Source organism: Heptranchias perlo, chromosome 7, assembly GCF_035084215.1.
Source record: "Heptranchias perlo isolate sHepPer1 chromosome 7, sHepPer1.hap1, whole genome shotgun sequence".
NCBI lineage: Eukaryota > Metazoa > Chordata > Chondrichthyes > Hexanchiformes > Hexanchidae > Heptranchias > Heptranchias perlo.
The window spans coordinates 21,641,130-21,666,207 of record NC_090331.1 but is presented as its reverse complement, the minus strand read 5'-3'; the positions used below and the strand labels follow the sequence as shown (position 1 = coordinate 21,666,207).

General features: G+C 42.5%; 1 protein-coding gene across 2 annotated transcripts in view; it reads left to right on the top strand.

Annotated features, from left to right (window-relative positions):
* The window catches only part of lypd6 (LY6/PLAUR domain containing 6), a 227,070-nt gene that overhangs the window by 100,532 nt on the left and 101,460 nt on the right, over positions 1-25,078 (top strand). Inside the window, exon 1 of one of the 2 annotated variants that reach the window (XM_067987172.1) lies at positions 13,481-13,642. The exons of the other annotated variant lie outside the window; for it this stretch is intronic. The gene's annotated coding sequence lies outside the window, so the exon portion shown is untranslated. Of the gene's footprint in view, positions 1-13,480; positions 13,643-25,078 lie in introns of those variants that run through there. 2 annotated transcript variants of the gene reach the window in all.

The following is a 25,078-nucleotide window of genomic DNA, read 5'->3' as shown; positions in this document are numbered from 1 at the left end:
GAGGTTTACCATAGTCCACTTAAATTGTCATTTTCTTCAAGAAGACCAGGAATTTGGTCAGGCAGAATCTTCCAGTTCTGTATCCATGTTGACTGCTGTTTACTAAGCTATTATTGTACAGATAACATTCAAGTTTATACCTGATAATTAATTCCATAATTTACATGAGATTGAAGCTACTGGTCCAGTAATCCAGAGAACGAGTTCAAATCCCACCATGGCAGTTTGAGAATTTAAATTCAGTTTAAAAACAAAATCTGGAAATAAAAAGCTGGTATCAGTAAAAGTGAGCATGAAGCTGTCGGATTGTCATAAAAACCCAACTGGTTCACTAATATCCTTTAGGGAAGGAAACCAGCCGTCATTATCTAGTCTGGCCTATATGTGACTCCAGTCCCACACTAAAGTGGTTGGCTCTTAATTGCCCTTCGAAGTGGCCTAGCAAGCCACTCAGTTGTATCAAACCACTACCAGTGGTTCAAAAAGAAAGCCCGCCACCAGTTTCTCAGGGCAACTACAGATGGGCAATAAATGCCAGCTTTGCCAGTGTCGCCCACGTCCTGAGAATGAATGGAAAAGAAAGTAAGATTCGCGGAGGTGGAGCTAGAGGCACTTTGGCAAGAATTGAACAGGAAAATTTCAGTTTTGCAGACGTTGAGCTATAGAAAATTTTGACTCTCTCAGGACTTAATTTCGGACAAACATTTGGATAGTTGAACAATGGCTCAGGACTCAGTGGTGTTGGTGGAGAGGTAGATTAGCATGTCATCAGTGTATGCTTAGAAACTGAATCTGTCTTGATTGATGCACATTACCTCATTCCTAACGCATTGTTGTTATTCCATTTTATTGTTTGTTTGTATTCATTGTAACGCCGGGACTTTATACTAAAAACATAAGCTTAATATCAGTTTGTGGACTTAGCTTTTATTTCAAATGCAGTTTTCTTTTCTGTGGTTTCTGTTCTTACAGAATTGGGTTATCATTTGAAGAATTTTGTAAACCTTCAGTGTACCATTTTTAATGGGGCTGAAGGTAGTATTTCTGTTTGCTGCTCAAGCGTTTATTTTCTTTTAAATTTCAGGAGTTGGTGGAATTTGCTAATCAGTATTAAGAACTGGGTGGTCACACAGTTTTGAAGTGATATGAAAACAAGGAGAAAAATAGCCTCCCTAACTCTTTAATCCACTGAGCATAGTAAAGAGGCTGTATGTAAAGTTAGCTGAATGCCTGCCACATCTCCCTATGATAACAGGATAGGGATGGCGCTTGTTTTCCTTCAGTTGGGGTCCACATGTGAAGTGTTATTTTAATCTATGGGTTGTTTTTGGCATTTTGCCATCAGCCTGTTTATTCGCAAGGAAAACCATCAGGACAAGATCACAATGTAATAGTTACTGTGCCTTACAGTAAGGGCAGACTTTTCATCTCAGAATTATTTCTGTATGATCACTGAAAACAAGAGTGTTTGCAAATTTATCACACTGAATGTATAATTGAATTGGAGAATAATTTATCAGGGAAGGTCATTGAACTGGAGTCTGTATGTGGAATCGAGACAGTTAGATGCATTTCTGGAGAGAAGGATTTGCAGGGTACGGTGAGATGGGAGGGAGGTAGGGTACATTTATGTAAGAGCAGCAGTCTTGTTGGACCTAGTGACCTTTCCCTGTTCCTCAGTGTTCGTGCTCTCGTTCTATAAATTCCAACATTAATCAGTCAGTAGAAATTGTGCCATTTTCTCAAAGGTTAGTCTTGTAGAATTTGTATTGCATTTAAAGATTGCACTTACCTGACTACTGGGCTGGGAATGCTCTCCAATTTCACAGATAGGAATTAATGTAGTACAGTTCATGTCAGTACATATTTGCATGGAAGACATCAGGATCCTGTAGGAAACTGTATTCATTTCTCTTAATTTTTCAACTTCTGTTGTAAATCTGCCAAGTGAATTTATTCTTTGTGCCATGGTTTTTCTCGAAAGTGCGTGTGGCCTGGATAGTGTCCATTCATTCAGATCCCAATAGCTCTTGACAAAGAAGAGACCAGAGTGCTTTAACTCTTCAGTAGTAGAAGTTCTAAATTCTACAGTTTTCAGTGAGAATTTTGTTTAATGCTGATCTTCATGTGCAGCATTGAAACTTCAATTCCATTACAATGATTCACTTACTGCCATCTTGGTGTCCCTTCCCTCTTACATTAGAGTTTAGCTCCATTCCATCCCAATAAATTGTCCCGTCTTAAGGTTGCATTCGAACCAGAGCTCCTCCTATCCTGCTCCCTTTGCAGCGATCACGCCCATGTTTTTGCTGAACTACCTTCCCTTCCATCATTATGAACCTATCCAGACTCGACCCAACCAACGCTCTCTCAGCCCTGGTTGTGACCCTTCCTGACTTGCCTTTTCCTTCACACGTCCCATGATGATCCTCCACAGCCTACAGTCTCCCCTTCATCTTGCCACAAACCTGCTTGACCTCCTGTCACTGCTGCTCCCTCAGCCTGACCTCTGCCTCAAAATCCAGATTTGAGTCATTAGATGCTGGCAAGTGTGTGGACTGAAAGTGACCGCAGAAATCTGTGGTGCTCTCGGAGTTGAACGCCACTGCATTCTTGCCATATTGTTGGTGATAAGGTGAGAAAAATACTGCAGTCAAGCTGAGTACTTAGCAATCAACTCTACAGGAAACGTTCATGTTCTTGCTGAACTGAATTAAGCTTGGCCATCTTTACCCTCGACTCACATGCTACCTCTGCTTCATGCGTGACTGAACTCTAACTGGTAATTATATTTATTCGGGAATTGTGCAAAAAAAGGATAGAAGCAGCAGTGCTATTTACAAAATGAATGTCATATGTATGCTAAACTCTGTTTTTGGAATGCTGCAGTCTGTTGTATGTGGCCATTGTTGAAACTAATGGTGATCCTCTCTGATTCCACTATGAAGGCTATTAAGGAATGGCAGATGGAGTATAATGTGGGAAAATGTGAACTTGTCCACTTTGGCAGGAGGAATAGAAAAGCACTTTATTATTTAAATAGAGAGAGATTTCAGAAATCTGAGGTACAGAGGGATCTGGGTGTCCTAGTACATGAATCACAAAAAGTTAGTATGCAGGTAGAGCAAGTGATTAGGAAGGCAAATGGAATGTTGTCATTTATTGCAAAGGGAATGGAATATAAAAGTAGAGATGTTTTGCTACAGTTGTACAGGGCATTGGTGAGACCACATCTAGAATACTGTGTGTAGTTTTGGTGTCCTTATTTAAGAAAGGACATAATTGCTTTAGAGGCGGTTCAGAGAAAGTTCACTCAACTGATTCCTGGGATGAGGGGGTTATCTTATGAGGAAAGGTTGGACAAGTCGGGCCTGTATACATTGGAGTTTAGAAGAATGAGAAGTGATCTTATTGAAACATATAAGATCCTGAGGGGACTTGAAGGGGTAGATGCTGAGAGGATGTTTCCCCTTGTGGGAGAGACTAGAACTAGGGGTTGCAGTTTAAAAATAAGGGGTCTCCCATTTAAGACGGAGATGATGAGAATTTTTTTCTCCAGAGGGTCATGAGTCTGTGGAACTCCTCCAGAGAGCGGTGGAGGCAGGGTCATTGAATATTTTTAAGGCTGAGTTAGATAGATTCCTGATTAACAAGGGAGTCAAAGGTTATAGTAGGTAGACGTGAAAGTAGGGTTGAGGTCACGATCAGATCAGTCATGATCTTATCAAACGGCAGAGCAGGCTCGAGGGCCTACTCCTGCTCTTAATTCGTATGTTTGTATTAGAAGTACAGTATAGTAAAATAGACATTTGGCTGTTTTGAATTAGATATAAAGAACCTGGCCCTTACAATGTGATTTCATGTCTGCTTTCAACAAGATGGAAGCATAGATAGCAGGTCAACATGCTGCAAATAAAATAGCACTGTACTTGAAGTGTTACTGAACAAAACACAGGCCATACAGGGGAATACATCTCCTCGTTATTCAAACCCAGAGTGAATCAAAGGTTCATCAACAACTAATGGAGAAGCAGCGACAAATTACATTTATATAGCTCTTCTTGTAAAAGAACCTTTCACACCACTATATATGGCTGGGAGGTGGACACCGAGCGAAAGGAGGAGAAAACTAAAGCCGCAATCAAATGTGATGAGAGGGAGTTTGAAGGCGAGGGTGGGGACCAGGGGTCGAAGTGAAACAAAGTGATTTTGCCAGAGGTTTCCAATGGGTAGGGGTGTAAGACTGAAGGATTGGTCTCTGATGGTGGAGCAGATGGAAAGGAAACAACCAGTAATCCAGAAATTACTTCTTGTTTCCTTGAAATCGATTCACTGTGGCACAGGAAGCAGGCAGAGCTTGTCAAGGATGCTGGGATACAGTACCTTGCACGGTAGAGGACAGGAATGCAGATTACCTGAGGCCTGAAGAGTTGAGACGAGGAAGCTGGCAAAGGGGGACTTGAGAAATCAGTTTCGATGTGATGGAAGGCATGGATTAGGGATCTAGCAGCATTTGGGAGAAGAGGGAGGGGTGCATGCGAGCAGCGCTCCAGAGGTGGAAGTGTGTGGTCTTAGAGATGGACTCGATGTGGATTTAACCTGAGGGGGCAGCCAGGCAGGTTGATGGAGGTGGTAGCCGGAGGCAGGTAGTCGTTGGTAAGAGCTGAAAAGAATGGCCTTGGCTTGTTGACAATTTCTGCATTAGTGAGTATTCATTCTGTTGACTCAAAGTGTGTTTAAAGAAACTACCCCTGGAGATCCACAGTGGCTCTGGCTGTAACTTCAGTGGAAGTCTGCTGGAAATGGCAGAAACTACCCCGGAAGCCAGTTACGCCAGGTCCTGGTCTAGTACCAAGGTTTCCGGGATGTTCTTGTAGGAGCCTCCACCTGCCCTCACAAGGCCACCGATGTAAGTGGGTGGAGCCAGGGGCGGGGACTCTAAATGATAGCATTCTACTGCCCTATCCCTTCATTGTCAGCGCTGGTACATTTTGTGAGAGCAGGTATACTGGCTGACCCACTAAAGGGTCCAGGCTGGAATCATGGCTCAGATCACCAAAGGTTTGCCAGTAAATTTTTACAAACATTTTTTGAAGCCCCCCCTCTTTGTAAGGGAACCTATCAGAATAGTTCTTATGGGCCTGTCTACAATTAATTTAAAAAAAACAAATTAATATTTTCAAATAAAGCCAATGCTGCTCCTTACTCTGGAATATTTCTTTAATTCAGATTCTAAAATGTGGTCTGCATACTCCCCACCCTCCAAGACAAAATGTAGGGGGAAACTGAACTTTGTTTGGTCTTATCTGATGTTATCAGTAGAGAAGGACAGGGAATGCATTTTTTTGTGTTTTTCCCACATTCAGTTGTCATGCTGGCACAAAGCCAGTTGCTAAACAGACACGAGTGTTTGAAATCATAGGTCAATGTCTGTGACCTCATTATTACCATTAGGTTTTGGACTTTGTGATTGAATTTTTCTTCTAAAATATTTGCTGCTTTTAATTTTCCGACTCTTTCTTCTGTGAAAGGTGGTAACTCAACAGGTGGCCATTATTCAAATGTGAGCCTGTGCAGTGAGAGTTGACTAGCTATCCGACTGTGAAAGCCATCACTGACAAGCTTAATCCTGTCCTCACCTGACATTTGCACACCTGACTCGCCAGCTGGATAGTGAAACCATGGTCTATCTTTCTCCTCCCTAAGCTGGGGACACCGATGCAGATTGTGCACACCAGTGTCACTTGGCTGAACTCAACTAATTCAACAATCCAAGAATGGAAGATGATCTGAGTGGCACAGGATTAAGTGCAGTTATCTGCAGATTTTTGGTGGTTATTGATACGGGTTTCATGCCTGCACACACCCCGAGGTCCTGGGTTGAGCTGGCCCATCGGAGATGCCGTTGAATAGAGGCAAAACACAGCCCCAGAGAAGTTCAGGGAAAATTGGTAGGGAATACTGCTTTGGTCACCCTTGCATGCTTCCTAGTCATTTGTCCCTGAACAGAACGGACATGTCAACTGCATACCCCATCACTTAGATAACGGTCACTGAAGTGGGGGGGAGGGATTTACAAGGTACTGCCTCAACAGCTGCTACCTCGACCCAGTGTCAGTGAAACCCCTCCCCCATGTGCCCCAAGCCCTTGTCATTAAAGAATCGCTCAATTATTTAGAGCTACGTTAACGGTATGATTCTCTATTTGTATTAGTACAGTGCAATTTGTAATGTAGCACGTATCAATACCAGAAAGAGTCTGTAACGTTTTTACGACAAAATTATAAATGTGTATAAAATTTAAAAAATAAGAAAAGTGCTGCACAAGAGTTAGAAATGTTGTAGATGTAAATTGGTGCTCACTGGCCATCGTGGAAGAGTTTTAAACAAGGTTAGCTTTCTAAGGTACAATTGACGCGCACGCTAATACTTTTAATTAGCTTGAAAAGGACACAAGTGGATGAAACAACATTGTAAAACTGTAGCTTGAGATTTGGCATAGGTCAGGGTTAGCCTTGATCTCAGCTCAGATAACCAGGACCAGACTCCTCTGATCAGTGCATCGTCCGTCTAGGCTTCATACCAGACTTGCTTAAGAACCTCTCATGCTCAGCCTTGAATGTACGAGGCCCAGAGGGCAAGCAGGAACTTGATGCGTTCTTCTTTTGGGGGGAGGGGGGAGCAAACAGATGGATTGCCTGATCCTTTGGGATCAAGTGTTTGCCAGGAATCAGCACTGAGCTGCTTGGCAGTGATAGGTGGTCTGAGGAATCAGCACCTGAAAGCAGCCTCAGAAAAGGTTTTTGAGTTTTTGTTGGTTGTATAGACCTTGTTTTGTGCTGCAGAGGAATTCAGTACTTGCAGGGCAAAAAATAAATCCTTATTACAGTACAAGTTATGGCTTGAGAATCCATTCCTATCTGTTGTAGACAAATTCCACAGGATGAGATTGTCTTTGGGCAAACTGACAATTTTCCTTCGATGAAACAAATGCAGTGTATAATCTTTGAAAACTTAAAATAGCCAGAATAATAATGATTAGGTTGTAAAACAAACAGAGATGCTGACAAAGTACAAATGGGAGATGTAAAATACTCCATCTATCCCTAAAAGAGCAGTCATAAACATCACCCTAAATTATAGTTTGAAACTGTAATTAGAGCTGTATCACAATGGGATTACACAGCATGTTACAGAAAGATAATTTACATGTAACCAAACATGGTGGTAGCAGGGTTGGATACATATGCTATTATTATTGGTGTTCAAAATCACGAAGGATTTTGATAGGGAAACTATTTCCAGTGACAGAAGGTCGGTAACCAGAGGACACAGTTTTAAGGTAATTGACAAAAGAACCAGAGGCGAGATGAGGAGAATTTGTTTTTATGCAATGAGTTGTTATGGAATGCACTGCCTGAAAGGGTGGTGGAAGCAGATTCAACGATAAATTTCAAAAGGGAATTGGATAAATACTAGAAGGGGAATATTTTGCAGGCTATTGGGAAAGGCCAGGGGAGTGGGACTAATTCGATAGCTCCTTTCAAAGAGCCAGCCTTCTGTGCTGTATCATTCTATGATTTTATGTTAGAGCTGCAATGTGCTCATGATTCCTCCCTCCTTCTACTCCCTCATCCTGATCGTCAGCTCTTGGCCTCAGCTTCTATAAAGGGAGAATGCCAAGTGTGGTCATGAGCTTCTACACAATGACCAAAGAAGAACCGGAGAAAGTGAGAGAGAGAGAGAGACCTGGTGTGCCTTTGTTGCACAAATTGTAGACCAACACTTGGTGAGCCTGGGAGCAGACCATGCATCTGGCATCTTGACTTGAGATAGTGCTGGAAGAGGAAGAAGGGAAATAAGAAGGAAATAAACCAAATACTTAAAAAAAAGAGTTTAGGAACAGCACAGAATATTTTTGCCCTTTCCATTGGGGTGAACTATTTAATAATTGCACCAGACATTAGTTTCCCAGAAGACAGAAGACAGTGATGCTATAAACCCTCCATACTCCTCTGGTATCACAGTCAGTGGATTATATCCTTTTTTTTAATGGCAAATGTAAATCATAATGTCTAATGGAATTTTTCTGATTCTATCTGAGAGCATTCCATATTTGAGATTTAACAGACTTTTACCATACAACATTCCCAGACTAAATCTGACCATAAATCTGACATTGAGCTGCTGGTTGATGAGAATGGAATAAGAACTTGTTGAAAGGGTTATCCCCTTTTGAATTACGCTGCACCAGACGCATTTTTATACTCAGTGCACAGTTTTTTTTGTTTGGTTTATTTTAATGAAAGGATGAAGATTTTGCCGATGTGAAGAGTACATCTGTGGTATGGTGTGATAGAAATCAGGAGTGAGGTTGAGTCAGTCTCACGAGAAGAGTTGGTTATCACACAAATAATTTTGCACATTGTGACCTGCTGCAACTTTCTACCTGTAGGATGATTTGCTGCTCAAGTACTCCAATTTAACACTAGAGGTGTCAGAGGCAGTAAAAATGCTGGATTATGAGTATTGTTGTATTTTTGTAGCTCAAGTGATCAACTTTGTGTTGTCACTTTGACATTGTGACATGCCCTGCATGTTTTTCTCATTTCCACTGATGTATTCACCATCAAAAAAATTGGTTATAGATCAATGGTTACCAAAATTTTTAATAACTTAATTGCCATCTTGAACCTCATAAATTAAATTATCTAGATGACCATTTTTTTTACAAGGGCATTAATAAAATTCAATTTATAATTCAAATCTATCTATAAAACATGAGAAAGTACAAGGTTGAAAATTGTAAATAAGTAATAAAGTTGATAATGATAATATTCAAATGCATTCAATTTTTTGAAGAGATACAGAACCTATGAACAAAATCACTGAAGGACTCATCTAGTGATCAGTGTAGACCTGGCTTCCTGTGTAACTCTCCTCCTTCTGCTCCACCTTCGATAGTAGTGCTTTTTGGCTATCTCAGCCCCACTCTCTGGAACTCTCTCCATAAACCTCTCTGCCTTGCTATCTCTCCCCTCAACTTCAGAATTCTATCTATTTGACCCAGCCATCCGTTAACTGTTGCACTGATAATACTCAGCGCCTGTTATTATTTCCGGGGAACTTTCAGCATTAATGCAAGTTGTTGTTAATAATTAAAAAAATAAGTAATGAACTGAGGATGGGAGTTCGAGGAACTGGAGGGATAAAATTCCCTTGTATGTGTATTTCAACTTGGCTATTTACATAAGGTTTGATTACACCAAGTAGATTTATCCAGCATGATGGCAAATACACTCCCTTACAAGTGTATAAAAATTTATCTGCCCTCTACTTTTTGTAGTGCTGTAACAATGGTTCCCATGGTTAAAATTGTAACATGCCTTTTTTTTAAAAAAACATTAAATGTATGCTAGAGTCCTATTGGACACACATGTACATACTCCATTCATATTCCCAGTAGTGAGAATGTCTCATGACTGCACATGATGCCATCAATACATTGATTCCATGTGTTCAGGTGCAGTCTACAGAGGGTTAAGTCTGCAAAGAGCTTGTTTTATTTTTACCATACCATAGCAGTACGAACGTACGAATTAAAAGCAGAAGTAGGCCATTCGGCCCCTCGAGCCTGCTCTGCCATTTGATAAGATCATGGCTGATCTGATTGTGACCTCAACCCTACTTTCCCTTCTACCTAATATAACCTTTGACTCCCTTGTTAATCAGGAATCTGTTTAACTCAGCCTTAAAAATATTCAGTCCCTGCTTTGGGAGTGCTGTGGATCTGGCAACACCCAGTTATGCTGCTGGCTGCACACCATCCTAAGATAAAGGAACAGCAGAATGTCGCATGTACATATTTAAGCATGGGAGGAGCTGTACTAATGTCCAAATGCCAGTAACATTTTTATGTCTTATTTATATTGCAGTATCACCAGGTAGCCATGCGTTCAGAAGCAGTGCACTGAGGCCCACCTCAGGAGTCTGCCTTCAGAGAAAAAGTGTTAGTAGAGGCAAAGGGGAATGTCTACCATAGAGCCCACTTGCAGTCAGATTCAGCATTTTATTCTGGCCGAAGGCTTTTTTACGCTGCTGACTTGTTAGTATCTCCACCCCCCCCCCACCCCCACCTCTACCACCACCACCACCACTGGCGACAATGGGAATGGGTCACTGCCAGAATGATGAAGTTGTAAACATGACTTCTGAATAACTTTCAGTATTGGTGAATCTACCTCTTCAGTATAATGCAGCAAATTTGGCACAATGAGAATCCAGTTATACTGTAAGTTAGGCAATAGTGTTGGAAATGAATCCACCATTGCCTAAGCATTAGAGTTGACCTTCTGGGGGTCTTATTTAAACTTCAGTTTTAAGGTTTCTTTTACACCACTGCACCCCATTGAAGCCCAAGTGGTGTGAGGCCACTTCCACAAAATGATCTCCCATCCAAAGTTAAAACCCAAACTGACGTCAGTTATGTTGCATTCTGCATCACCTTGAAGCTGAAACACCTTTGCAGCAGTGCAAAATGCACTGCATAACTACCATATGTGCAATCAATTGGAGTTTGTGTTATGTGATACCAGTCTCGTGAACTTGCAAGCCATTAAAGAGGAGGCCAGAAGGTCTTAATTGCACATTAAACTTGGAGTCGCATTAATTTCATCCAAATTGATAAAAACATCGCAATGTTGTTTTTCAACACCTTACTCACACACCTCTGCGTTAAAACAAGTTGGGAAAAACTCGAGATTGCGTCCATTGACCACAGTTAGAGGCTGTTGGCTTCACTTCAATTCTTCGTTTAAATTGAATGCATTCTCATTCCTTATGAGCATACTTCTTCCCCTATCTATTCACTTAAGTTTTATTTTGCAATGACCCTGTATTAGCAAATCCAATTCCTGCACCAACAGATTCTGCCTGCCTTTGGTTTGTGGATCAGGTTCAGTGACAGACACTGCTGTCAGGCACTTATTTTATTGTGTGTTTCCTGGAAAATGGTCCAGGTCCCAGATGGGGAGGAATGTAGAGCACAGTTTGCTAAACCTATCGCAGTGAAAATCACAGAATATTACTGGGGTAGAACTGGGTTGTCGTTGTGCCCATTTGCCAGATGAAAAACGGGGGCAGAAATGACCAATTTCACAAGTCTATGCATTGCACCCCAAGGACACCTGAAAAAACGGCCAACACCATATTGGCCTCTGACGATTTTCAGGTGCCCGGAGCTGTCGCCTAAAACAGGTATTGGGCCCCTTGCGTATGTTAATGATGGGCCTAACACCTGTTTTAGGTGCCCTCTGTGAAATTCAGCTGCCCTGAGAGGAGCAGCATCCTTCCAGATTTTCCAGGCATGTATGCGGCCGAGGAACTGGTTGTTATTGAAAGGTTAGTTTCAACCTTTTAAAAATAAAGCTCACGTGGAGTCAGGAGGAGCAGAAGTGTTCCACCTGGATTCAAGGCACTCCCGATGGTCACTACCGACCTGTGATAGGTCCCTCTTCTGCTGTCCTCGCCCCGCTGGCACCGCCCCCACCCCCCCGCCCCCAGCACTCATCTGAGGACGAGGCAAACGGCCCAGAATTCATGTGCTGCAATGGCCGGCTGCCTGTGGAGGCACAACAGGTGCCAGCAGCTCTCCTCAATTATTGAGATGTGATTTTGGGCCGGCCTAATGGCACCTGGTTGGGGCATGCGCTGCCTTCCAAATTAAATTTAAAAGATGTGCCGTTTTTTTTAAAAAAAATCTATTTGGCCAATTGTTGGTAGTAGAAAGAAAGGAAAGTAAAAGTAACGCTTGCCCTTCTCATTTGATCGAAATGTCTCAAAGTGGTTCACACAAGGAATTATGTCTGGAGTGCAGTAACTGTAATATAGGCAACTGTGCTAGTAGAAATGAACCTAACAGTGCCAACAAAGGTGCACACATCCAGTATTTACATTGTGTAGAAATCCTAATTAGTTGCTTTTATCTTGTGAAAGACTTATACCAGTGCCACCAGCTCCTGACATGCGGTCTTGCGCACCAAAATAAATTAGCCTGTCTTGTTAAGGCAGTTGGCTGGGAAGACTAGGCATCAGCATAGGTCTAGCACAATATAAAAACAACTATTTTGCAAATTTGTTTATGTAATGTGGGCAGCGCTATCAAGGCCGCATTTAATACCCATTCCCTGTTGCCCTGAGAAGGTGGTGCTGGGCCTTCTCCTCGAACCACTGCAGTCTTTACGGTGATGATGCTCACACGACTTCGACCCAGCAACATTGAAGAAGCGTTGAGATATGTCCAAGTCAGGATATTGTATGACTTAGAGGGGAACTTGGAGGCGATGGTACTCCCATGATATTGCTGCTCTTGCCCTTCTCAGTGGTAGAGATTGCAGGGCTAGGAGGTGCTGTCGAAGTAACTTTTCTGCAGTGCACCCTGTAGATTGTACATGCTGCTATTGTCTATGTCCAAATAAATTTACCCATTCCACCACCTAGAAGGACAAGGGCAGCAGGCGTATGGGAACACCATCACCTCCAAGTCTCTTTCCAAGTCACACAACATCCCGACTTGGACATATACTGCCGTTCCTTCATCATCGCTGGATCAAAATCCTGGAACTCCCTACCTATCAGCATTGCGGGAACATCTGCACCACATGGGCTGCAGCGGTTCAAGAAGAAGGCCCACTACCACCTTCTTAATGGCAACTAGGAATGGGCAATAAATGCCGGCCTGGCCAGCAATGCCCATACCCTGAGAATGGATTAAAAAGAAAATTGCAGCTCCCCTTAACTAATTCACTCGCTTTAAAACTGAGTTTCTTTTTTTCCTAAGGCACTTTCAGATTTGGCACTTCTACAGTTCGAGCTGTGGGAGAGCGACACCCAAGCACCAGTTCCTTGTGTTCACACCTCCTAAAACCGCTCCCTTAGCCCGTAGATTTGCAAAGTTGAGAAGAGTTTTGGTTTTAACAGTGTAACACATACACGTTTCTGTCCTGCCACCCGAAGTACAAATGCACCAAATGTAGAAGCACCTCTAATTTTGAGAGGGTGGAAGAAAACAATGGAGTTAAAATAGTTAATTATCTGGGAACTAACGCAGAACTAGTATGAACAAAAAGCTTGTGATTGTGCTGGGCTAAAAGTAGCTGGAGAAGAGAGGGAGGAAAAAAAAAACAAGTGCTAGCCAGAGGCAGAAACGCGTATTAGGTTAGCAAAATTAGAAGTGCCCTTCGAGGATTAATTTATCATGAGAAAGCAGAAGACTTCATTCACAATTAAAAACCTGATAAGCTGAGTTGCTCCTCAGAAGTTCGGGGAGAGAGGAGGCAGACGGGGGAGTGCTATTTCACAGCTGATTAGGCTGCAGTGCTGATTGGCAGCCAATCAGAGAGTGGCCCTTCTGCTCAGCCGCCCACTGGGAATGTCGATTGGTTACTATAAACTGACAAGAGTGCACACAGACCGAGCACAAGCTACACACCACTTCAAACAGGAGTGGAAGGAAAAACCACAGACAACACTTTCCACTGAAGTCAGGCATTCATGTAAAAGCAGGAGCCGTGGTCATGAGATCTCGATCTATGGAATAAAACAGTTTACTCAATCAATTGAACGTGTGGGGTTTTTTGGGGGGGTAAGTAAAGATCTATTTTCATTCTCCTTTTCCTGGCACCGGTTGTTGAGTGAGGTAGTACCAAAAAGCTTTCGTGTTATTAGTGAGGCTGTGACAAGACTCTGGCTCGTTTAGTGATTTTGTGTGGCATTCAGTCTTTATATTAAATTAAACTGAACTTGTGAATGGGGTTGTGTTTTCTCTTGAGGTCTTTTACAGCTTTCAGTGTTTGGGTGATCCTAGTATTTTGTAAATGAGTAAAATAAAAACTATTGTGCTAATATGTATGTGTGTATATATATATATATGTATGTTACTGTACAGGGTTTTGAGGCTGAGGAACAAACTGAATCAGGGCCATCAGCTATCTGCGCTGGAATATGTTATAACATATCCTGTTTATTTGTTACTTGGAATAAGCTATTAAATAAGTCAGACTCGAGGATTGTGTATGGTAGATGAAGGGACGATGGTGGCACAGGGATTTGTATATAATTGTGTATCACATGTCAGACTGGTGCCTTCTCCCACTGAAAACAATAGGTGTGTGTGGATCCAAATGTAAAATTACTGCAGTTCCTGGCTATTTTGCACTGTTACAAATTTTTAATGGGCGGTGTGTGTGTGAATTAGTCTAAGGCATCATCTGTCACACTCCATTGTCGTAAATAATTCTGTAACGTCGATGGGTTACACAGGTGCGGAATATGCTTTACAGCCTCTAGATAAGGTGTGCCCAGGCTGTGTGTTTCCAAGTGTCTCCAATCTCTGCATCTTTGAGTCCTGCTCTGCATGGTCAAGATTTAAGATGGGGGATCCTAACGCATGTTACGCTTTAAAAATGGATGCTCTTTATTAATATTCTTTTCAAGGTGATGGGCTGGCATTTATGGTAAAAACACAAATGATGTCAATACGCAGTAGATAAGTCAGTATCTGAAAGAGAGGTTGACATTTCGAGTGGAAGCCTTCTGCCTGAACCAGTGAATTGTTGTCCCCGTAAATAGCCATGCTGAGTGAAACTACAGAGTGAGGAACAGTGCTTGCGAAAGTGCAAACATCTGTGTACCCCTCAGGAGCTGGGGATCCTGAACCAGTGATGTAGTAATATAATACGGGCTCCACTGGAGGAAGTGGCCTGTCCCATCTGTCAGAACTGTTCAGGAAGCAACTATTAATGAGTTATTTGCCACAAAGCGATGATCAGTCCAATTATAGGAAAACACTGAAATCTTTGACAGGTCCAAAACAAAGTACAGAAGATCTGGTGTCGGGTGCGGTTCGACCATTTGTGTGCTCGTTCCGTTTAATCCAGAAACAAAATACCGTGGATGCTGGAAATTTGAAATAAAAACAGAAAATGCTGGAAACACTCAGCAAGTCAGGCAGCATCTGTAGAGAGAGAAAAAAACAGAGTCAACGTTTCAGCTCGATGACCTTTCATCAGAACTGGATCTCTATTTGATCCAACCTGCCCATTTATTTTTACAGTAGAGCTCATACTCAATGGGTGTAATTGGTCATTTCACTGCTCACTGAATCAACAGCGGAGAAAAGCTCAAGTGATCACTCACTTCACAGCTAGCAGCAGGACCTGCTGGGGCAGAATGGATTTACAAATTTGCTTCAGGCTGTCTCAGAAGCTAAACAACCATAGAATAAACACATCTCAGATACAGGGTCTTTCACAGTCACAAAACAACTTTTTATGGTCTGTATTACTAAGTAGAGATATTGTCCTGTGGGTATCTAAGTGTTAAGATGCTAACTATTTGGAAATTCTGGTTGAGAATAATATCTGACGTTTATTAAAGACAAACTACTTCTATATGTATTCTGGAAAAGCATAGACAATACAAGAGCATTTTATACATAAAGATGGGATTAAAGGAGAGGTTGCACCTCGATGGGTAATTCTTGGGCAGACCTGAGGCCTGGGAAAGTCAGTCACAGTTGCCCGTGGAACCCCACTATTAACACATTCTGCTGACCGCTGGGGGAGTCCTCTTATGCTATACCTGATGCAGTAGAAACACCAGTGATGAGGCTTTCACCAATTAATATGATCCTTGGGTTTTGCTTTTTTAAAAAAATGTTAGCACGAGGTATAACGGATGAAGCGATGACCCCATTATGTCACGGGCTGTCATTGTTAACCCAGCAAATTCTTGCAAGGTAGCGATATGCTCTTAAGCGTGAGACTTTGTGAATATTTCTGGGGAGTGGGATTTGGTTGAACCCGCTTTTTAATTCAGCGAACATTTCATCAGTAGCTAACAAGCTAGTGTTCAGCCATTGAGGTTTGGGGGAGTGCTAGGCATCACGTTTGTGAGCCATTATCTTTGCACAGATCTGCTGCAGTTTGTTGTGAGTCAGATCTTTTTTGAAGTTTGCAATCTGTAATCAGGAGCAGAGTAGAGAACATCTCAAATGAAGGGGGTTGTTTTTTTTTGTCTGTGAAGAGCCCTGTCTGGCAGCTGCCGCATTCATTAGCTTTGTGTCTTAATCGGAAAACAGACTAATTGGGGGCAGGCAAAAGGTAGAATATATTTGTCTAAAAGAACAGTGAACGACTCATATCATACTGGGCAGACGGCACAGTAAACAGGCAATGTCGACCAGGCTACCAGGGAAAGAGTTAAAGCTGAAGCAAGTCCAGAGCTTCAAGGGAACCCTGAGGAGCAGTGTTATCAGTTTGGCCCAAAGAAATCCTTCAGCAATTTTTTTTTCTGTTGCGCAGTTACTTCTAAGACAGACAGTTCTGTGCTTCTATGTTTTTCTGTAGTTCTGGCTTATAACCTTGAGAATTGAATATTCATACACTATAGGGTGGAATGCATCTGCTTTGTTTGAAACTCAGCACTTAGGAGGTTAAATGGGTTGTTTCACCTCTCCTCTCTCTCTCTCCTTTTAAAAAGTTCCTTAAAACATGCATCTGCTTTGTTTGAAACTCAGCACTTAGGAGGTTAAATGGGTTGTTTCACCTCTCCTCCTTCTCTCCTCCTTTTAAAAAGTTCCTTAAAACCTACCTCTTTAACCAAGCTTTTAGTCACCCTCCTTAATGTCTCTTACCTTGGCTCGATGTCAATTTCTGTCTGATTATGCTCCTGTGAAGTGCCTTAGGACATTTTGCTACATTAAAGGTGCTATATAAATGTAAGTTGCTTGTAATTTTGAGTAACATTCTAAATTGTTTGTTGATGGTGATTTTGTCTTTTAATGGTGCAGTGTCCTTGTCTCCTGCTGCTTTCATTCTACTGTTGGTGGCTGATCTTTCAACCACCCCCCTCTGAAACTCCCTCCTCCAAATCCCTCTGTCTTTTAACCTTCCTTTCCGTTCTCAGAAGCCTCCGATAAACCTTTCTCTCGTTCTGCCTACTCCTTTTCCAACCAACTTTTCCATTATTGTTTTTGTCCCTCCTGTTCAATGTACAGTGTCTTACTCTTCGCCTTTTAAAGTGCGCTGAGACAACTTTCTGCATGTGAGGCGCGCAATAGAAATTTAATTTGTTGTTAGGTTTTCTACCTTTAAAGATTACGGTAAAGGTAAACTACTTAAGAGTGCATTTTGGACACTTTCAGCTTGGGAAGTCAACAATCCGAGCAAATATAATGTTTAAGAAAAAATTAAGCAAATAGCCCTGTTCTCTCTCTGCACCGCAATTCTTGACTCATTTGCTTGTGGTCTGCACTGCTGGAATAAATATTAAGCTCAGCAGCCAGTGAGGAAGATTGACTCCATGTAAATAGAGCCAGTGTTTTGTTTTTGAAACAATGGAGAATAAAATGCAAATTCAGACTGAACCATTTCAGGGAGTCGGTGGTGGAGATTTAATGGGGTTTGCTCTCCTGACACACGAGAAGCGAATAGTCTCATCGTCGGCAGCTAATTACTTTTACTCAGAGAGGTAATGTAACAGAAGGAGCCAGATTGCTGATCAGGGAGCCCTCGGGGGGTTTGGCAGCTTTTAAATTCCCAAGTGCCTTGCTTCTAAAACAGGGCCACTTTTCTCTGGATCACTTTTGCCAGCAGCTGATCTTTGTATGAAAAAGCAACTAAATGTGTGTTTTAAAAAAAAGCCAGATTTTCCAGGGCTTCGGAATGACATGTGGACACAAAGACAGTCTTGGGATTTATTCTACACAGTGTTGTCTATCACTCAGAGCACAGGGGAATTTATTTAAAAGTGCAGTAACACAGGTGTGGTTGGTGTGTTAAATATATATATTTAAAATATTCTACTGGTATGGTTAAAGCAGATCATAGTGGTGGATTCTAATTCTGGCCTCTTTGCGCATCCCTGATTTTCATCGCTCCACCATTGGTGGCCGTGCCTTCAGCTGCCTAGGCCCTAAACTCTGGAATTCCCTCCCTAAACCTCTCCGTCTCTCTACCTCTCTCCCCACCCTTAAGTCACTCCTTAAAATCTACCTCTTTGACCAAGTTTTTGGTCACCTGTCCTAATAACTCTTTGTGGCTCAGTGTCAAATTTTGTTTGATAACTCTCCTGTGAAGTACTTCGGGATGTTTTTACTACATTAAAGGGGCTACGTAAATGCAAGTTGTTGTTGTTGTTTATACCTACGTCTCCTCATCCTAGACCCATCAGTCTGTGGATTACAGTTCGTAGGTTGTAGTCTTTGGATTGTAGTTTGTGAATTATTGTGTCAGCGGAGAAACTTTATCTTCTCTTCCCGGCAACTACAGGCCAGTCAGTTTAACCTCGGTAGTGGGGAAGCTTTTAGAAACAATAATCCCAGACAAAATTGATAGTCATTGGACGTGTGGGTTAATAAAGGAAAGACAGCACGGATTTGTTAAAGGCAAATTGTGTTTCTCTAACCTGATTGAGAGGGTTGATGGTGGCAATGCGGTTAATGTTGTGTATATGGACTTTCAGAAGGCGTTTGATAAAGTGCCACATAACAGGCTTGTCAGTAAAATTGAAATAAAAGGGGCAGTGACAGCATGGATACGATATTGGTTAAGTGACAGGAAACAGAGAGTAGCGGTGAACGGTTCTTTTTCAGACTGGAGGAAGATGTACAATGGTGTTCCTCAGGGGTCGGTACTAGAACCACTGCTTTTATTGATATATATTAATGACTTGGACTTGGGTGTACAGGGCACAATTTCAAAATTAGCACATGACACAAATGTAATAAGTGTAGTAAACAATGAGGAGGATAGTAATAGTCTTCAAGAGGATATAGACAGGCTGGTAGAATGGGCGGACACATGGCAGATGAAATTTAACGCAGAGAAGTGCAAAGTAATACATTTTGGCAGGAAGAATGAGGAGAGGCGATATAAACTAAAAAGCATACGGGATCCTGGCATTTATAAATACAGGCATAGAGCACAAAAGCAAGGAAATGATGTTGAACCTTCATAAAACACTGGTTCGGCCGCAACTGGTGTATTGTGTCCAATTCTGGGCACCGCACTTTAGAAAGGATGTGAAGGCCGAAGAGAGGGTGCAGAAAAGATTTACTAGAATGGTTCCAGGGATGAGGAGCTTCATTTACGTGGATAGACTGGAGAAGCTGGGGTTGTTCTCCTTGGAACAGAGAAGGTTGAGAGGAGTGTTCAAAATCATGAGGGGTCTAGGCAGAGTAGATAGAGAGAAACTCTTCCCATTGACAGAAGGGTCGAGAACCAGAGGACACAGACTTAAGATGATTGGCAAAAGAACCAAAGGCAACACGAGGAAAAACTTTTTTATGCAGCGTGTAAATGTGGAATGCACTGCCTGAAAGGGTGGAAGCAGATTTAATCATGGCTTTCAAAAGGAAGGAAAAAAATTTGCATGGCTACAGGGAAAGAGCGGGGGAATGGGACTAACTTGATTGCTCTGACAAAGAGCCAGCATGGGCTTGATGGGCTGAATGGCCTCCTTCTGTGCTGTAACCATTCTATGATTCTATTCAAACTGTTAAAGCAATGATCTAGTTCTTGTAATCCAACATCAAGATATTATTTTAATATGCTTGCAGTGATCTTTTCCTTTTAGAAAATATAATCCCTGATTTTAACCTAACCCACCCAGATTGAATGGGTCAGGCTTGGGCCGGTCGCCCATTTTACACCCTGTCTGATTTTGCTCTACATTCAAGAAAATGGAGTGTAAAATTGGACTGTGCGTAAAACGGGTGTCTGATCCAAACCCGTCTGATTCCTGCCGGGCGGGTTAGGTTAAAATGGCAGTTATCATTTTTTGATGAAAAATAACTCAAAAATTTGTTGAAGTCTTAAAGAAGAAAGAAAGGACTTGCATTTATATAGCACCTTTCACAAAGTGTTTTACAGCCAATGAAATACTTTTGAAGTGTGGTCACAGCTGTAATGTAAGAAATTACTTAAATTTATTGTTAAAAAGTTAAAGTTTTTTAAAAAATGGGATGAGAATAATATAGGAATCAATGAATTATTTAAAATAAACCACTTGTGTCAAGAGCTTCATAGCTCTCTAATGTCTATGGCACAGGTGAGTTTTGCTTCCCTCATAAGCACCTTGGGGCTTTTTGACTACGTGAAAGGTGCTATGTAAATGCAGGTTGTTTTATGCTTGTCACATGGCCAATATCCTTCACTGAGAGGCTCATTTTGTGTAAACCACAGGTTGGTGTAAGAAATTTCTAATAGCGCTTGTCACAGAACTGGCTTTCCTCATTTGAATTTCCAACATTTCTTCGTTCACTGCTGACACTAACTATTGCCGACAGCATTTACTGTTTTGTGTGTGGCTGTGTTTAAGATGTCCGTGCTAGCTCCTGCAATAAAACGCCAGGATCTGGGCTCCTGTCTTTTTATATTGGACTTTTGCATCATCGACTATATTAAAGAAGTCATTTCTTAAATACTTTAGTACAATTTAAGTAAAATTGTCTGCTCATATGGAAAGAAGTGGATTACATTTATGTATTCTTAAATGCTGAACTCACTCAGCTACTTTTAAAGGAACTGAGGTGTAATCAGATAAGAATGGAAAAATGGCAGTCAGGTCTGTCACCTATCCTTACCTCACTGTAAAATTCCCCTATAGCTTTTGTGAGCTTAAACAATCCAGCATTAGCTCAGACAGCTACAACGATTTGTGAGCAAAGCATGTGACCAGGAAAACAAAAAGCCCAGTCATTTGACCTATCATGTAGTGAGATATGCTCGTTGCCCGTATAGGGTGCCAACTTTACAGAAGTCACGTTGCTCGATCTTGTCGAGGACGATGGTACTGCTCAACCAAGGAAGCTCGGGTGTGGGAGGAGCTATCCCAGAAGACCAAATTCATTAGAAAAGAAATAAACAGACTTCTTCAATAATCTGTTTAAACTTCCTTTTACATTAGGGACTGGAGTAGCTGGGCTTTCCTGGATAGGCAAATGCTTTCTTTCACAGAACCATGCTGTTTAAAGGACCATTGTCACTAGGAATTTCTGGTCTGCAAACATCAGCTGAGTCAGTATCCAGCATGACTGGTGTGCAAAGGCCTTGCAGTCTTTTCAATAGCATTACTTCCAAGCATTAAACAGCGAGCTTCTCACATCAAAGCATCAATGTGAAGACCGCACTGTTTTAGTTCTCCACGTGGAATGCGGTTGATTTGCATTGAATCGCGTGCTACAGCTGAGGTGCCTTGTAGCAGGTGGTGCAGAACTAAACTGCCTACTGCCCGAAAAAATCATGGTCCTTAATCTATTTTGCAGATACCATCTTTCACGTAAAAATATGAGGATCGATTTTCATATATATAACCACTTGCATTTATATAGCACCTTTGATGTAGTAAAATGTCCCAAGGCGCTTCACAGGAGCGTTATGAAACAGATATTTGACACGGAACAAGATAAGGAGATATTAGGACAGGTGACCAATAGCTTGGTCAAACAGGTTAGTTATAAGGAGTGTCTTAAAGAGGTTTTAAGGAGGAGAGAGAGGTAGAGATGCGGAGAGGTTTGGGGAGGGAATCCCCAAGCTTAAGGCCTACGGCAGCTGAAGTATTGACTGCCAATGGGAGAGCACATTGGAAGGGTGGTGGGTAGAGCGATTACAATGCCCGCCTGAAAGGCCTAGCAAGAGGCTCGAATCATTTTCATGGTCAGGCCTCATTGTAATTGGATTGGTGAGCTGCCAGCGCTCAATGGGCACTGGAAAGCAGCTCACCGATTGCGGGTGCAGGCACTCACAGGGGGAAAGAGCACAGGGGGACCGATAGCGGACCGGAAGATTTTTGTGTTATCAAAAATTCTACAATGGCTGCGCAGTCAGGTGGAGGCATGAGGTAGATGTTTGGAAAGTTTTCCTAAGAAGGGAGAGAATATAGAAGAGCATGTCGCCCTGTACCAGTCTTGAGCAGGTTGGCAGCTAGTGAATGGGAAGACCCAGAAAGGGGGTAAAACCATTTTTAAATGTACTAGTGGACCTCATGTGGTAGACCACAGGTAGTCTGGCATCTGGAGCATAATTGTGATGTTTGGCTGTGAACTTAGAATCATAGAAAGGTTACAGAACGGAACGAGGCCATTCAGCCCATCGAGTCCACGCCGGCTCTATGCAAGAGCAATCCAGCTAGTCCCACTCCCCAGCCTATCCCCATAGCCCTGCAATTTTTTTCCTTTCAAGCACTTATCCAGTTCCCTTTTGAAGGCCGTGATTGAATCTGCCTCCACCACCCCCTCGGGCAGTGCATTCCAGATCCTAATCACTTGCTGTGTAAAAAAGTTTTTCCTCATGTCACCTTTCGCTCTTTTGCCAATCGCCTTAAATCTATGTCCTCTAGCTCTTGACCCTTCCGCCATTGGGAACAGTTTCTCTCAATCTACTCTTTTTTTAATTCGTTCATGGGATGTGGGCATCGCTGGCAAGGCCAGCATTTATTGCCCATCCCTAATTGCCCTTGAGAAGGTGTGGTGAGCCATCTTCTTGAACTGCTGCAGTCCGTGTGGTGAAGGTTCTCCCACAGTGTTGATAGGTAGGAAGTTCCAAGATTTTTGACCCAGCGACGATGAAGGAATGGCGATATATTTCCAAATCGGGATAGTGTGTGACTTGGAGGGGAACGTGCAGGTGGTGGTGTTCCCATGTGCCTGCTGCCCTTGTCCTTCTAGGTAGTAGAGGTCGCAGGTTTGGGAGATGCTGTCAAAGAAGCCTTGGCGAGTTGCTGCAGTGCATCCTGTGGATGGTACATACTGCAGCCACGGTGCGCCGGTGGTAAAGGGAGCGAATGTTTAGGGAGTTGGACGGAGTGCCAATAAAACGGGTTGCTTTGTGCTGGATGGTGTCGATCTTCATGAGTGATGTTGGAGCTGCACTCATCCAGGCAAGTGGAGAGTATTCTATCACTCCTGACTTGTGCCTTGTAGATGGTGGAAAGGCTTTGGGGAGTCAGGAGGTGAGTCACTCGCCGCAGAATACCCAGCCTCTGACCTGCTCTTGTAGCCACAGTATTTATATGGCTGGTCCAGTTAATTTTCTGGTCAATGGAGACCCCCAGGATGTTGATAGTGGGGGATTCGGCAATGGTAATGCCGTTGAATGTCAAGGGGAGGTGGTTAGACTCTCTCTTGTTGGAGATGGTCATTGCTTGGCACTTGACTGGCGTGAATGATACTTGTCACTTATCAGCCCAAGCCTGGATGTTGTCCATGTCTTGCTGCATGCGGACATGGACTGCTTCATTATCTGAGGAGTTGCAAATGGAACTGAACACTGTACAATCATCCCCATTTCTGATCTTATGATGGAGAGAAGGTCATTGATGAAGCAGCTGAAGATGGTTGAGCCTAGGACACTGCCCTGAGGAACTCCTGCAGCAATGTCCTGGGGCTGAGATGATTGGCCTCCAACAACCACTACCATCTTCCATTGTGCTAGGTATGACTCCAGCCACTGGAGTCTACTCTGTCTAGACCCTTCATGATTTTGAATACCTCCATCAAATCTCCTCGCAACCGTCTTTGTTCCAAGGAGAACAAACCCAGCTTCTCCAGTCTATCTATGTAACTAAAGTCCCTCATCCATGGAATCATTCTCATTAATCTCTTCTGCACCCTCTCTAAGGCCGTCACATCTTTCATAAAGTGCGGTGCCCAGAACTGGACCCAAAACTTGAGTTGTGGCCGAACCAATGTTTTATAAAGGTTCATCATGACTTCCATACTTTTGTACTCTATGCCTCTATTTATAAAGTCCAGGATCCCATATGCTTTTTTAACCGCTTTCTCAACCTGCCGTGCCACCTTCAATGATTTGTGCACATATACCCCCAGATCTCTCTGTTCCTGTACCCCTTTTAGACTTGTGCCCTCTAGTTTATATTGCCTCTCTTTAGTCTTCCTACTTTGCATTTTTCTGCATTAAATTTCATCTACCACGTGTCCGCCCATTTCACCAGCCTGTCTATATCCTCTTGAAGTCTATCACTATCCTCCTCACTGTTTACTACCCTTCCAACTTGCCTGTCCTTTTAAGACCACTGCTCAAGTGCTCATGAGAATTGAAGCACTTGTAATTGCTTGTAAATATACTGAGGTCAATAAGAGATCAGTAATTTTCTTGTAAGTTTTAAACTCCAGGTCAGAGCCCAAGATGAAATACCCAACTTTATTTCTCTTCTTATGACTTTTTTGCATCTGTAACAAAACGTGACATGTGAAAAGTCAGACACACATCAGATCCTAGAGTTTGTTTTATTTTATGAATGTACGCACACACATATGGTGCATCTCTTGTGGCGCATTTAGTAGGAGTTTATCTTACCTATCTCTGCTGCCTTCATGTGTGCTGTTTCTCTCTCTCGCCCTTTCTTTTTTCTCTCTCTCCTCTTTGACTCCTCTTTAACCCCTCTTATGCTTCCCTCTACATCATCTACTTCTATCTCTTTTTCTTCTCTCATTCTGAGAGGGAGGTGATGAATGATGGATGGCAGGTTGTTGGGGAGAAGTAAAGTGCTTACAATGTATTTGCAGTTGGTTTAAGCCCTGCTGCCTATCCAAAACAACTCCACAATCACTGCTACTTGCTCTGACAATTACTCCCACCCTGTCCACTCGTGCTACATCCCCTTAAAACCTTTCCTTGTCCCAAAGCTTCCTCTCCCCATGACCTCTATGGCTTCCCCTGCTCCCCTTCATCTCGTCTCCCCGTCCTTACCCCCAGCACTCTTGTCAGCCATTCTCTTCTCTCTCCCTCTGCTTCCCCTCTCCCCACCGTTTATGCTCCTGTCCGTTACCATTTATCCATGCCTCTGCTACTTTCCTCTTCCTTCCTTTATTCAACCTCTATTTTCATACATATTTAAATCCTCTCTCTCTCCATCTCCCTTCTCCTCCTCATCTTCCATCCCCTCTGCCTTCCATCTCCACTACTCAAAATTTTCAAAAAGGCAAAGCCTGTTTCCAAGTACAGAGACCTGGTAGGATAGAACAATCAAATGACAAATCATTTAAATCTATAATATA